The following is a 15,667-nucleotide window of genomic DNA, read 5'->3' as shown; positions in this document are numbered from 1 at the left end:
CAGTGTGGCACTGCAGCAGATAGTAGCCGAGGCACATGCTCATAGATTGGATCCCAGCCTCTGTTCAGCCAGAGAGGATCAATTACAGTAAAGGAGCAAGAGAGGATGTACTACAACAGACTCAGATACGTATTTCTCCAGAAAGCAGAGATCACATAGAGGAATTTAGAATTTCTCCTCTTTTGCCGTCACCTGAAATGCTTTTTGGTTCTTCAGAGAACGTTTTTTTTCTCCAATTTCCCTTCTTCAGCCCAGGGTATTACTGTCTCCAGTTATATCTGAACTAAGAATAACCTGAGAGTGGAGGAAGAGTATGGATCGCGGAAAGAGTCTGTAGAGGGTGTATTAAGGACAAAGATACCTATATATCTTGGATCTGGACAAAGATGTATACCATCAGATCTGAGTGGGTTTCTGGCCTGACTAGCAAATACCACCTTGGATTTGATGGTAACAATGGCTTTCTCCAGCACCTTACTAAGAATTTGCTATGTATGGGACTATTTCTCCAGTTAGGTTCAAAGAGGAGGTATAATTACCGGACCTGAAGGGTACTGAGCCAATAAAACTTACAAGCTTTGCTATGTCTCCTATATCAGGGAGAGAATTAACAGAAAAGGAGGAATTAATGGAGTGGTGAGAGTCAGATCTGGACTCTGGAAGAATGACATCTCCAGATGAGAACGTAAGGGGCAAGTCAGCCTCGTCACCTTCAGAAGATACAGTGGCATTCATGAGTTAGTGCATTTTTATATACTGGGAGCAACCAAGGGTTACTCTTCCCTTATTGGAAGGGCTGTTCCAACCAGTGAAGGCAGTCTGGAACAATCAAAGAAGGCTGACAAATTGTACCAGTTTTCTTGGAAAGACATGGCCATGTTTCACACGCAATCACGTCCCAATTCATTGGTTGTAGAAGCAGCTTTAAAGATAGAGGTGCTCAATTGCACTCCACTCCCTCTGATGTAGAAGGGAAAAGATGTCATTGGTAGGAAAATCTTTTCTTCTACCACTTTAGCCATGCGTGTTTCAAATTGAGGTCACAGCAAGGCAACAGTGTCGTCAGTGGGGGGGAATATTCATCAATATCTGAGAATAAGAGATTTAAGTGCTCTGCTCTTGGAAGGGCAGCACATTGCTAAATATCAATTGAGTAGCATTTGACTCTTCAGATGCTTCAGCCATCGCTTTAAGAAGGCATGCATGGATCAGATCAGCAGGCCTACCTCTACGAAGATGAGGATTGAAGACCTTCCTTTTGAAGGGGAAGGTCCATTCAGTCTACGGATGGATGGAGCACTAAAAAGATGAAAAATATGAGCTCTACAGCTAGTTCTCTGGTCATCTTTATGAATAAGATCGTTCACAACTCCAAATTTTAGATATCAAAGACAGTATGTAGTCTTCTACATTGATTCCTTAATAATGCCAAGGAAGGAATTATTCTCAGCCTCAAGTATCAAGTCTCTCAATATTCACATCAGAAAAAGTAGTCTTATAAGCCTCATAATAATGGAAAGAATCACTTTTGTCATATGTGATTCCTACAAGGTCTCAGATTTGACATAAGGATTTGGAGTTATAAACCAGCCCAGTTGGACATGGTTCACCCACAGTTTGGGTACTGTTTGTCCCAGTTTGCCAGAAATGGCAGTTAACATGCAGGATCCACCTGCCTGATGTCAGACCTCTATCCACCTGTCTGAATTGCTAGGCAATTCAGTTCAAGACTTTCCCTTTCTCCCCACCCCAACACATATCCACCTCTTTCATCCCTGGCCAGAGGTTGGCCTTGTTATGTAAAGCCTCCGCTCAAATGCAATTGTAAGATCTGTAACTTGTATCATTAAGTTCTGCAACCTTTTTGCAGATTTTGTAACTTCAGTTATTGTTAGCACAGCCTTTTTAGTTTTGTAACCTTTGCACGCTCTGTAACCTTTTCAAGTGACCACTTGTCTGAACTTCCAAGCTTTGTAATATCCCATCCCTCAGAGAGAGTGTGAACAAGGGAGTGTATGTGGGACTGGCGGAGAGATGCTGCAAGGAGAAAGGAGCCCAGAGACAGGAGACGGGTGCGTCTGATATCATCTGCCCTGAGAAGGCCATCACGAAGTGCTGTAAAGAGAAGAAGAACCTGGTATGCATGAAAGGAACTGGTCTGGGAATGCTTCTCAGTGACGGACACGGAAGGAAAACTCAGTGTACGTGACAGGAGCCGCCCAGTTCCAGAGAAAGGGAGCAGCCAAGCAGCTGCTGCTCCTTGACCTGCTCAGCAGCCTGGATTCGTGACCGCAGGCGGTCACACCATATCTCCCACGCTTCGGCTTCTCCGTCCCCATGCTGTCTCCGGTAACTCGCCGCCTGTGTAAGTGTGTGGGTGCATGAGGGTCTGAATACGGTGATTGTGTGCGTGTATGAATAAGCTCCATCTCTTTTCTATCTGACCCAACAGCGGCATCGTAATAAAATGAATACAAGTGTGACCCTGGGCTGGTTTTTAGGGGAACAGAGGTAACAGGCCTGACAGATATTTATGAAGCGTAGAGATTCAGTCTGTAGTGGAGTTAGGTTTGGTAAAGGTGGTATCATTAGATCAGAGAGGAAAAGGTTTTTAGTCCTTTTCTAATTTCAAAAAAAGGATGGGGAGGCCTTTGCCCTATTTTAGATTTAAGGAAATTAAGCACCTCTAGAAAGAGAACATGCAGAAATTTCCAACTTCTATAATCCGTTCTCTCCCCCCCCCTCCCATTGGTTTGTAGCTCTGGATTTAAAAGATTAATATTTCCATATATTTAGACCTTGTCACTAGAAATACCTGAAGTTCATGGTAGCAGAGGATCATTTTCATTGTAAGGTTCTCCCTTTTGGCTTGTCTGCAGCACCCAAAGTGTTTTTAAAAAGTCAATTTGTAGTGGCAGTGTTCCTCAGAAGGCAGGGGATGTTTGTGTATCCAATTTCAATGATTGGCTAATAAAAGCATCATCCAGGGAAAATGTCTTACTTCACGGAAAACAAATGTTTCCTCTTTGCCAGTCTGGGATTACGAGAAATCTTCTTTACTGGGGCAATGCTAGATTCATCTGTGGCAAAAGCTTTCCTTCACATGAAGAGATTTATAAAGATAATGTCTATAATTATCCCCTTTCACTCTCCACAATAACTGATTTTTGTTTTTCTACAGTTCCCGAGTCTCTTGGTGTCAGCCATACCACTGATGCTATATGTTCATCTTCAGATTAGAAACCTTCAGCTCTTGTTAGCAATAAATTAGGACCAGGTTTAGAAAACATGTATAGCAAACTAGTAATTCCACAGCAGATGTTAGCATCACTAATATGTTGGGCAAATGTTCAAAATGTAATGAAGGGTATGCCTTTCCATTCGCATTCTCCAGCGGTAATACTTACCTCTGATGCATCTACGCTGGTGTGGGGGTCCATTTGTACAATAGGCTGTTAGAGCTCATTGGTCACTAAAAGAAAAGGATTTTCACATCAAAGTGTTAGAGCAGAGACCAATCACTTTAGCTTTAAAGTCATTTCTACCTCTGGTCAAACACAAGTAGATCAGGTGGTTACAGACACAAGGACAATGTTATATTATCTGAACAAACAAGGGGGGCTTATTCCTTACAATTATGTGTGGAGGCAAAGACCTTTGGAACTGATGAATAGATCAAGATGTTCATCTAATACCAATCAGTGTAATGGGGAGTGAAACATGCTTGCAGACTATTGGAGCAAGTCAGATGCACAAGTGGCCTTTGAAGGATAAAATAGTAAAAATACCTCTTCACTTTATGGGGGGGACTCTGACAATAGACCTTTTTGTACCCAGCAGCAAGCGGAAGTGTTAGGAATTTTGCTTGAGAGCAGGCAGAGACAAGGAATCAATATTGGATGCCTTTCTAGCACATGGGGCTCACAGCTTAATGTCTGATTTCTCTCCATTTCCTCTCAGAAAGGGATAAACACAATAAGACAGGACAAAGCCAAAGACATTGTAATTGCCAGCATGTCCCAGACAATGAGGGTATCCAGGCTTAATTCACCTGCCAAGAGAGCTAATTGGAGCTCCTGCCACTGGACGTGTTTAGAAATTTATGGAGATATCCCATCTCCTAGAACTGGAAGGGACCTTGAAAGGTCATCGAGTCCAGCCCCCTACCTTCACTAGCAGGACCAAGTACTGATTTTGCCCCAGATCCCCAAGTGGCCCCCTCAAGGATTGAACTCGCAACCCTGGGTTTAGCAGGCCAATGCTCAAACCACTGAGCTATCCCTCCCCCCCCAGAAATGTTGTTACAACACGGGATAGTTTATCACCTGGATCATCAGTCTCTCCATCTAGCGGCATGTCTGAGGATGTTACAAAAAAGTTGGGCATTGGAGGTGCAGAATGTATTGTATTGAAGGAAAGAGTCTATGGGATGGTTATAGCCATATGTGGAAAAAAAATTTATTGTGAATTTCCATGTATATGATATGATATCTAGAGTACTGTGTCCAGTTTTGGGCCCCACACTACAAGAAGGATGTGGAAAAATTGGAAAGAGTCCAGCGGAGGGCAACAAAAATGATTAGGGGTTTGAAGCACGTGACTTATGAGGAGAGGCTGAGGGAACTGGGATTGTTTAGTCTCCAGAAAAGAAGAATGAGTGGGGATTTGATAGCTGCTTTCAACTACCTGAAGGGGGGTTCTAAAGAGGATGGAGCTCGGCTGTTGTCAGTGGTGGTAGATGACAGAACAAGGAGCAATGGTCTCAAGTTGCAGTGGGGAGGTCTAGGTTGGATATTAGGAAACACTGTTTCACTCGGAGGGCGGTGAAGCACTGGAATGCGTTACCTAGGGATGTGGTGGAATCTCCTTCCTTGGAGGTTTTTAAGGCCCGGCTTGACAAAGCCCTGGCTGGGATGATTTAGTTGGGAATTGGTCCTGCTTTGAGCAGGGGGTTGGACTAGATGACCTCCTGAGGGTCCCTTCCAACCCTGATATTCTACGATTCTATGAAATACACAGCACCAATTAGTTATGTACCTGAAAAAGTAGATCTTTCACTATCTTCGGTAAAGGTTCATCTCTGTTATGTCAGCATATCATGTACCTGTGGGGGGGGGGGGGGGGGAATCATTGTTCACTAATGATGCAGTTACAAGGTTCGTTAAAGGTCAAAATAATTTATACTCTCCAGTAAGATACAATATGCCATCTTGGGATTTAAACATAGTGCTCTCACATTTGATAAGACCTCCCATTGAGCCTTCAGGAACTGTAATTTATTTAATTTGTCTATTAAAAGTGTTTTTAATAGCCATTATCTCTGCAAGATATGTAAGTTAACTACATTTGTTAATGACTGATCTGTCATTTACTGTTTTTCATAAAGACAGGATAGTTCCTCATACACACCCAAAGATTTTACAAAACCTCATATAAACTAATCTATAATTTTACCTGGCTTTTCCCCTCAGCCCCATACTCGTGAGGGCAAAGCTATGTAACATACCCTGGATGTTTAGACAGGACTAAACAATTTAGACAAAAATTGTTTATTGCTTATGAAAGAAAGAACCATGGAAAAGCTATTTCTGTACAATTGTATATTCAAATAGCTTATGAATTGGAAGGATTGTTCCTTCCCCAGGGAGTTAGAACACATTCTACTAGGTGGAAAACAGCTTCTGTGGCTTTTTTTTTTCTAAACACAGAGCTGCAACAAGGAGTTCTGTTCATGCATTAGTAAAGACTACTCCTTAGATTTAGAATCTAGATCTGATGCAAGATTTGGCAAAGCAATTCTGCAGTCCTTATTGAATTAGAACTCTGTGGTCTGACTGTCCAGGGTGAGTCTACTGCTTATTAATCTATACCATGAGTGGGAATATGCAGAGGACATTTGAAGGCTAAATTAATATTACTTACCAGTAAACAAGGTTCTCTGAGATGGCCTCTCCAAGATTCTCCACTACCTCAGAGTCGTACTTACCAAAAGTGCTTAAGGTCAAGGAGGAAGGGGCTGAGGCAGATGGAGCGCCACACCCGTTTTATACCCTTGTCCTGGAATGCTCAAGGGTCACTGACAGAAGTGGTGAGGGAGGCATGTGAGCGCTCCAGCAGTGACTGCTTGCTAGAATTCTACGCTTAAGGCTGCAGCGTTCAAGATCAGAGCATCCCATGAGTGTGAATATGCAGAGCGTATGTCGAAGAACCTTGGTTACAGGTAAGTAACCTTCATTTTTTTTCATATAGAGACAGTTTGAGTCTTTGGCCTGCTCCACACTAACCCCGCACTTCGAACTAAGGTACGCAAATTCAGCTACGAATTTGAAGTACCTTAGTTCGAACTTACCACGGGTCCAGACGCGGCAGGCAGGCTCCCCCATCGATGCCGCATACTCCTCTCGCCAAGCTGGAGTACCGGTGTCGACGGCGAGCACTTCTGGGATCGATTTATCGCGTCTAGACAAGACGCAATAAATCGATCCCAGAAGATCGATTGCTTACCTCCGGGTCCGGCGGTAAGTGTAGACCTACCCTTTAAATCATAGAAATGTGGGATTGAAAGGGACCTCGATAGGACATCTGGTCCAGTCCCCTGCACTGAGGAAGGACTAGGTATCATCTAGAGCAGTGGTCCCCAACCTTTTTCATCTAGCGGGCACCAGACGATGAGCCACGGAGGACCGTGGCGGCAGATGAGCATCTGCCGAAATGCCGCCGACAAGCGGCAAAGTCAATAGGTGTTGCCGCCGAAATGCCGCCATGAAGCGCCTCTGGATGACGCTGCTTCTCAGCTGAGCATCCGCCGAAATGCCGTTGGCCAGTACGCGGGTGCACTTAGATGCCCTAGCGGGCACCATGGCGCCCGTGGGCACCGCATTGAGGACCCCTGATCTAGAGAATCCTTGACAGGTGTTTGTCTAACCTGCTTTTAGAAACCTCCAGTGACAGAGATTCTATAACCTTCCTAGGCAATTTGTTCCAGTGCTTAATAACCCTGTGTGGTGTTCCCTTGGTGTTGTCTGGACCAGTGATCTGCTAGGTCACTCCAATCCTTGATTCTGGGAGCCAACCTTACCCTGCTCTGCTGTGAGAACACCCACTCCTGGGCTGTTCATGCACAGCATCTAGCATGTAAGCTGCTCCTTGCATTGTGCAACCGAATGACACTAGCCAATATCTCTGGTCCCAGACACAACCCTATGAACCTCCGACTTGCAGTGTCCAGTTATGCCCGCTGGACACTGGAAGCTTATATGACTTTGTCAGTTTAACAAAGAAATTGATATGAACCAGGCTTGTTATCCCAAGGGGAGTCTCTGACATGCTTCAAACCAAACACACTGCTTCAGGTAGAATTAAATGGATTTATTAACGACAAAGATAGATTTACGTGATTATAAGTCAAAACATAAATCAGATTTGGTCAAATGAAATAAAAGCAAATTGCATTCTAAGCTAACCTTAACACTTTCAGTGCCCTTACAAACTTGGATGCTTCTCACCGCAGGCTGGCTGGTTGCCCTTCAGTCAGGCTCTCCCCTTTGATCAGCACTTCAGTCCCTTGGTGGTGATGTCTGTAGATGGAGGTAGAAGACAGCGGAAGAGCATGGCAAATGTCTCCCATTTATAGTGTTTTCTTCCCTCTTGGCTTTGCCCTCTCCCTTCAGAGTCAGGTGAGCATTACCTCATCGCAGTCCCAAACAGACCAAAGGAAGGGGCGTGACTCACTCAAGAGTCCAACAGATCCTTTTGTTACTGTCTATGCCAGCACCCTTTGTTCCTGTGAGGCTGGGCTGGGTTTGTCCCTTACATGCCTTGATGAGGTGTGAACTGCCCTTCTGCTATTGGAGAGTTTTTGCCTGGGCTTATTTTAAGCCATAAAGGCACATTTTTAGCCTCATAACTATATACATGAAATTTCAACCTATGACTTCACCATAACAATGCTCAGTACATCATGAGCCTTCTGAAGACACCCGGCATGACAAACTTTGCATTAGATACCACACAATCATATAAGGATGAACATGGAGGTGTAGGATGTTCCCACGAGGTACAGAATGTCATACCCTGACAGGAACTTTTTCCTAATGTGTAACCTAAATCTCCCTGGCTGTGATTTTAAGCCCATTAATTCTTGACCTGTCTTCAGGCGATAAGGCGAACAATTGATTACCTTTCTCTTTGTAACAACCTTCATACTTGAATGTAGTCTTGTAGCTGTGTCAGTCCCAGGATACTAGAAAGAGAAGGTGGGTGAGGTAATATCTTTTATTGGGCCAACTTCTGTTGGTGAGACAAACAAGTTTCAAGCTTACGCAGAGCTCTTCTTCGGGTCATACTTGAAGTCTGTTGTTATCATATCTTCCCCTCAGTCGTCTTTTCCCCAGACTAAACAAACCCAGGTTTTTCAACCTTTCCTTGTAGTTCATGTTTTCTAGACCTTCAGTCATTTTTATAGCGCTCCACTGGACTTTCTCCAGTTTATTCACATCTTTCCTAAAGTATGATGCCCAGAACTGGACACACTACTCCGGTTGAGGCCTTAACAGCGCTGAGTAGAGCGGAAGAATTACTTCTCATGGCTTGCTTACAACACTCCTGCTAATAAGTCTCAGAATTTTGTTTGCTTTTTTTACAACAATATTGCATTTTTGACTCGTATCTAGTTCGTGATCCACTATAGTGCCCACATTCTTTTCTGCAGTACTCTTTCCTGGATTCTCCTTTTCCATTTGTGTATTGTGTATTTGTGCAATTGATCATTCCTTCTTAAAATGTAGTACTTTGCATTTGCCTTAATTCCTATTTATGTCAGACCATTTTTCCAGTTTGTCAAGATTATCTTGAATTCTAATCTTGTCCTTCAAAGTGCTTGCAACCCCTCCCACCTTAATATTGTCCACAAATTGTGTAAGTGTCCTTTCTATGCCATTATCCAAATCATTTATGAAAATATTTTGAATAAGCTGGACCCAGGATAGATCCCTGCAGAACCCCATTTGCTATGCCTTTTCAGCTTGACTATGAACCATTGATTACTTCTATGGTTTTTCAACCAGTTGTGCATCCACCTTATAGTAGGTTCAACTAGGCTACATTTCCCTGGTTTGCTTATGAGAAGGTCATGTGAGACAATATCAAAAACCTTACTAAATTAGAGAGACATCCCATCTGCTGCTTTACCTCCAAGCCTCAAGATTTGTTTTTGCTCTTGTGCCCTTAATAATGTGTCTTTAAAAAACTGCAAACTCTCCTGAACTCCTTTTTTCCCTAGGCCTGGTCCACACTACATGGTTAGGTCGATGCAAGACAGCTTACATTGACTTAGATGTGGATGTGCCTTCATTCACCTTCATAAAGAACTCCGTATCAGGACCTCCCTATCCCCCCTCCCCCCCAAAAAAATTCCAGATGTCTTCAAGGATGGGTGCAATACACTGTACCACTCCATCTGGGGGGACGTTAAAGACAATCACAGCTTCACATACACGGTTGGTATATGTGTTCCTGGAATGGAATGTTCTTTCCCCTTTTGTAAGTTCTGTTTCCTTAACTTATTAAGTTTTAAATGTTTTTTAATTGCCTGGTTTATGTTACAGAATAAAATTATATTTTTTGGAACAAAATTAGTCTTTATTAGTTCGCAGCATATGCTGTCCATTGCTGAGCAGGTCTGACCACCAATTTCCTGTTACTTCACTTTGTCACAGAACCCATAACATCATTCATAGACAATATTAACAGGTGCATTGACCGTGTTAACTTCCTGCATACGGGGTAATCACTACAAGATTCATACCAAGCTGCAAAAGAGCAATGCCAGGTGGAGCACACTACAGCAACACACACTACTGTGGCTCACTATTAAAATGGTCTTTCAAAACCTCTCTGAGCTGTATAGCTCCGTGTTGTGCTCTACTAATCGCCCTTGTATCTGACTGTTCAAATTCAACAGATAGCCACTACACGTCCACCCTGGCAGAAACTTTCCCCCCTTTGTGTCACAGATATTATGCAGGACACAGCAGACAGCTATAATCATTGGGATATTTTTCTCACTGAGGTTTAATCTTGTAAGTAAACAATGCCAGTGACCCTTCAAATGCCCAAAGACGCATTCAACTGTCATTCTGCACCTGCTGATCCTGCAGTTGAAGCGCTTTTTGGTGCTTTCGAGATGGCCGGTGTACGGCTTCATGAGCCATGGGATTAAAGAGTAGGCTGAATCTCCCAGGATCGCTATTGGCATTCAACATTCCCAATGATAATCCACCAGTTAGGAAAGAAAGTCCTTACTTGAAGCTTTCTGAACAGTCCTGTGTTCTTAAAGATATGCCCATCATGCACCTTCCCTGATCAGCTCTGATGTTGGTAAAGTATCCCTTGTGATCCACCAATGCTTGTATTGCCATAGAAAAGTAGCCCTTTCTGTTATGTGGCAAGGTGGTCTGGTGCTAAAACAGGGATGTGTGTGCCATCTATTGCCCCACCACATTTCAGGAAGCCCATTGCTGCAAAGCCATCCACTGTGTCCTACACATTGCCCAGAGTCACAGTCCTGCGGCGTGACTAGTGGCCCTGCACACTTATATGACAACAGGCCCTGCAGTGGACTTCCTGGTTTCAAAGTGATTCTGACTGACCGGTAGCAATCTGGCATTGCAAGTTTCCACAGTGCGGTTGCCACTCACTTCTCGACTGTCAGCGCAGCTCTCGTTTTGGTGTCTTTGCACTGGAGGACTGGTGTGAGTGCGGCACACACAAATCCAGAAATGGGACCTTGTGTATTCGACGGTTCTGCAGCCACTGCTCATCATCCCAAACCTGCATGGCGATGCAGACCTACCAGTTAGTGCTTACTTCTCAGGCCCAGAGCCAGCACTCCACCACCTCCAGCTGCTCTGTGAATATTGCCAACAACCTTGAATTGTTTCTTTCTATGTCCCACAGCAGTCTAGCCTCCTAGGAATCGTCATGCTCCCTGCGCCTCCGCAAATACGGGAGGATCATGTGCCCTGTGTTGGCAATGCTCTTGAGAATAGTGCAGAGCTGTGCAGGCTCCCGGCTTCTGTCAGAGATGACGGACAATGAGGGATGCGTGGGTTTGTGTGGATTTTGAAAAGAAGGTGCAAAATATTATGGGATGCAGATGAAATGATAGGATGGAGAATACTGCATTATGGGAAGTTGAGCTCATTCTCCCAGTCACCCCTGCACAGCTCATTTTGGTCCTGTCAGGCATTGCAAAGACTTCCCAAAATACCCTTAACTGGGTGGTAGCAAGTTGTATAGTGGGATACCTACCCATGGTACACTGCACTCTGCATCGATACAAGCGCTTCTGGTGAGGACGCCCACCCCTGACACCAGGAGCAAAGTGTAGACCCGCACAAGTGATGTAATAACTGCAGCGGCTGTATGCTGATGTAACCTATATCAATATAATTTTGTAGTGTAGACATGGCCTTCTTAGACTTGCTTCCCATGGGATCTTACCCAGGGCCGGATCCAGGGTTTTGGCTGCCCCAAGCAGCCAAACCAAAAAAAAAAAAAAAAAAGAAAAAAGCTGCGATTGTGATCTGCAGCGGCAATTTGGCGGGAGGTCCTTCGCTCCGAGCTGGAGTGAGGGACCGTCCGCCAAATAGCTGGACGTGCCGCCCCTCTCCGAAGTGGCCTCCCCAAGCACCTGCTTGGTAAGCTGGTGCCTGGAGCCGGCCCTGATCTTACCTACCAATTCTGAGTTAGTTAAAGCCTGCCTTCTTGAATTGTCTTTATTCTGTTTTCCCTCCTACCCTTCCTTAGAATCATGAGCTCTTACTATTTCATGGTCACTTTCACCCAAGCTGCCTTCCACCTTCAAATTCTCAACCAATTCCACCCTGTTTGTCAGAATCAAATCTAGAACAGCCTCTCCCCAATCGCTTTCTCCACGTTCTGTAATTAAAGGTTGTCTCCAATTCATTCCAAGAACTTGCTGGGTAATCTGTGCCCGGCTGTATTATACTCCCAAAAGATGTCTGGGTAGTTGAAGTCCCCCGTCACCATCAAGTCTGAGCTTTGCATGATTGTTAGTTGTTTAAAAATAGCCTCATACACCTCCTCTCCCTAGTTAGATGGTCTACAGCAGTGGTTCTCAACCAGGGGTACATAGAAGTCTTCCAGGGGGTACATCAACTCATCTAGAGAGTTTTCTAGTTTTACAACAGGCTACGTAAAAAGCACCAGCAAAGTCAGTACAGACTAAAATTTCATACAGACAATGACTTGTTTATACTGCTCTGTATACTATACACTGAAATGTAAGTACAATATTTATATTCTAATTGATTTATAAATATTGTAAAAATGAGAAAATCAGCAATTTTTCAGTAAGAGTGTGCTGTGACATTTTTGTATTTTTACATCTGATTTTGTAAACAAGTAGTTTTTGAATGAGGTGAATCTTGGGGTATGCAAGACAAATCAGTTTCCTGAAAGTAGTCTGGAGCAGTTGAGAACCACTGGTCTACAGTAGACCTCTATCATGACATCACCCTTGTTTTTTATCCTGTTTATCCTTACCCAGAGACTTTCAACAGGTCTGCCTCTCACTGCTATATCTACCTTAGTGCAAGTGTGTGCATCTTTGATATACAAGGCAACACTTCCACCCTTTCTTCCCTGCCTATCCTTCCTGAACCTGCTGTACCCTTCTATATCAATATTCCAGTTGTGTATTATCCCACCAGGTCTCTGCCGATTATGTTGTAATTGTGACTGTTCACTAGCATTTCTAGTTCTAGTAAATATTTTACAAGGCACACCAAGAACATGATGAGTTTAAGAACATAACATAAGAATGGCCGTACTGGGTCAGACCAAAGGTCCATCCAGCCCAGTATCCTGTCTGCCGACAGTGGCCAATGCCAGGTGCCCCAGAGGTAGTGAACCTAACAGGTAATGATCGAGTGATCTCTCTCCTGCCATCCATTTCCATCCTCTGACAAACAGAGGCCAGGGACACCATTCCTTACCCCTCCTGGCTAATAGCCATTAATGGACTTAACCTTCATGAATTTATCCAGTTCTTTTTTAAACCCTGTTATAGTCCTAGCCTTCACAACCTCCTCAGGCAAGGAGTTCCACTAGTTGACTGTGCGCTGTGTGAAGAAGAACTTCCTTTTATTTGTTTTAAACCTGCTGCCCATTAATTTCATTCGGTGGCCCCTAGTTCTTATATTATAGGAACAAGCAAATAATTTTTCCTTATTCACTTTCTCCACATCACTCATGATTTTATATACCTCTATCATATCCCCCCTTAGTCTCCTCTTTTCCAAGTTTGAAGATGTGTGCGTGGGAAAATCCTCTTGTTGCATACGTGATTAGACATCGTTATGTGATCTGCAAATCTTTTTCTTGTGGCACACTGAACAGGTGCTGCTTGGGACAGTGAAGATCAGACTTGATTGGGAATAGCCATCTGTAGTTCTTAAGTGGTATTACATTGAGGAAAGGAAGAACGTAGGCATCCATCGGTGTGATTCTAACTCGCTTGACTGTTGTGGTCTATTGATGTTTCATTGGTTATTCTTGATATCTCTTCAATTTCAATATGAGTTCAGTAGTTTCAGATACTGTACCCGCCCATTGCGAAAGCTGTTTATTTGAATAGCTGTGGGTGCAAGTTTTGTTCCCAATCCTTGAGGGGGCCATTTAGGGATCTGGGGCAAAATCAGTATTTGGTCCTGCTAGTGAAGGCAGGGGACTGGACTTGATGACCTTTCAAGGTCCCTTCCAGTTCTATGAGATAGGTATATCTCCATATATAAATTTATAGTTTGTCCTTTAACTATCGCTGGTGGTGTCATTACACTAAATGTGGAAAGAAACGTCTGTGCAGTTACACACAAAACTATTTTTAGTTAAATGCAATGAAATAGCTATTTGATAAATAAGATTAAACTATCAGTGGTCATATAAATTATCATTAGAACTCTGAATTAACACCAGTGATGAAGATAATTACCATTTCTGTAAACTATTGTCTCTGCAGTCAAAACTGGATTCGCTCATATGTAGATTGTTCTCTTCAACGGGGAGGCTAGATTTTTTTTTTAATAAGTTCTGCAGATAATAAGTGGATGAGGTGATTCTAAATCTGTAAAATGTGTAGAAATCTCCTGCAGACTTTGTGTATCTGCTGATAAAGATAACTAACTAAAGAGTAACTCATGATTTAACCCTTTATGTACTATGCCATGGTATATGTCCGAAGCCACACTGCCAGGAACACGGGAATCTGCCCTTGTCCATCTGTGAAAAAATTTACATCTATCCCATCAAAATGTCCTTGATGTTAGGATGTTCTTTTCTATGCATGGGAAACTGCATGATACAAAGCCACATGGGAACAATAGTGCCACTTTCGACATGAATTCAAACTGGAGTAGTGATATTTTTAAGTATCAAATACAATTTCATTCTTTTGTACTGCTTTGAAATACTTAGGTAGAAAGGGCAATAGGTCGGGCCCTACCAAATTCATGGCCATGAAAAATGCATCACAGACCCCGTGAAATCTGGTCTCCCCCCATGAAATGTGAGCTTTTGTGTGCTTTTACCCTATACTGTACAGATTTCACAGGGGAGACCAGCATTTCTCAATTTTGGGATTGTGACCCAAAAGGGAGTTGCAGGGGGGGTGTCACAGAGTTATTTTAAGGGGGTCACGGTACTGCCACCCTTACATCTGCACTGCTTTCAGACCTGGGCAGCCGGAGAGCAGCGGCGGTTGGCCAGGCGCCCAGCTCTGAAGTCAACGCCCCGCCAGCAGCAGTGCAGAAGTACGGGTGGCAATACCGTACCATACCATGCCACCCTTACTTCTGCGCTGCTGCCTTCAGAGCTGGGTGGCCAAAGAGTGGCAAACACTTCGGTCTTCCTGGTCATTCGATTACAGACCTAAAAGTCGCAATATTACAACAACAAAAACTTCAAAAACAGACTCCAATGAGCGACTGCTGAATTGGAATTAATTTGCAAACTGGACACCATTAAATGAGGCTTGAATAAAGACTGGGAGTGGATGGGTCATTACACAAAGTAAAGCTCTTTTCCCATGTTTTTTTCCCCCCTACTGCTCCTCACAGCTTCTTGTCAACTGCTGGAAATGGGCCATTTTGATTACCACTACAAAAAGTTTTTTCTCTCTCCTGCTGGTAATAGCTCACCTTAACAGATCACTCTCGTTATAGTGTGTATGGTAACACCCATTGTTTCATGTTCTGTGTGTGTGTGTGTGTGTGTGTATATATATATATATTTCTTCCTACTGTATTTTCCACTGCATGCATCTGATGAAGTGGGTTTTAGCCCATGAAAGTTTATGCTCAAATAAATTTGTTAGTCTCTAAGGTGTCACAAGTATTCCTGTTCTTTTTAATAAATTTAGTAAATCATAACCTTTACAAAAATATGTTCCATAGCATATGTAGCATAAAACACATTCTAGTTATGTTATATATAAGCATATTTCCATAAAGCCTTATGGGTGGCACCGTCACAGGGGTCTTATCTTTTATCGGACGAACTTCTTTTGGTGAGAGAGACAAGTTTTTGAACCCCACAGAGCTCTTCTTCAGATGTGTGTATGTTGTAAGCAACTAAGATCTTCTGGCAA

The sequence above is a fragment of the Malaclemys terrapin genome, chromosome 11, assembly GCF_027887155.1.
Source record: "Malaclemys terrapin pileata isolate rMalTer1 chromosome 11, rMalTer1.hap1, whole genome shotgun sequence".
Classification (NCBI taxonomy): Eukaryota; Metazoa; Chordata; order Testudines; family Emydidae; genus Malaclemys; species Malaclemys terrapin.
This window is presented reverse-complemented; position numbering follows the sequence as displayed.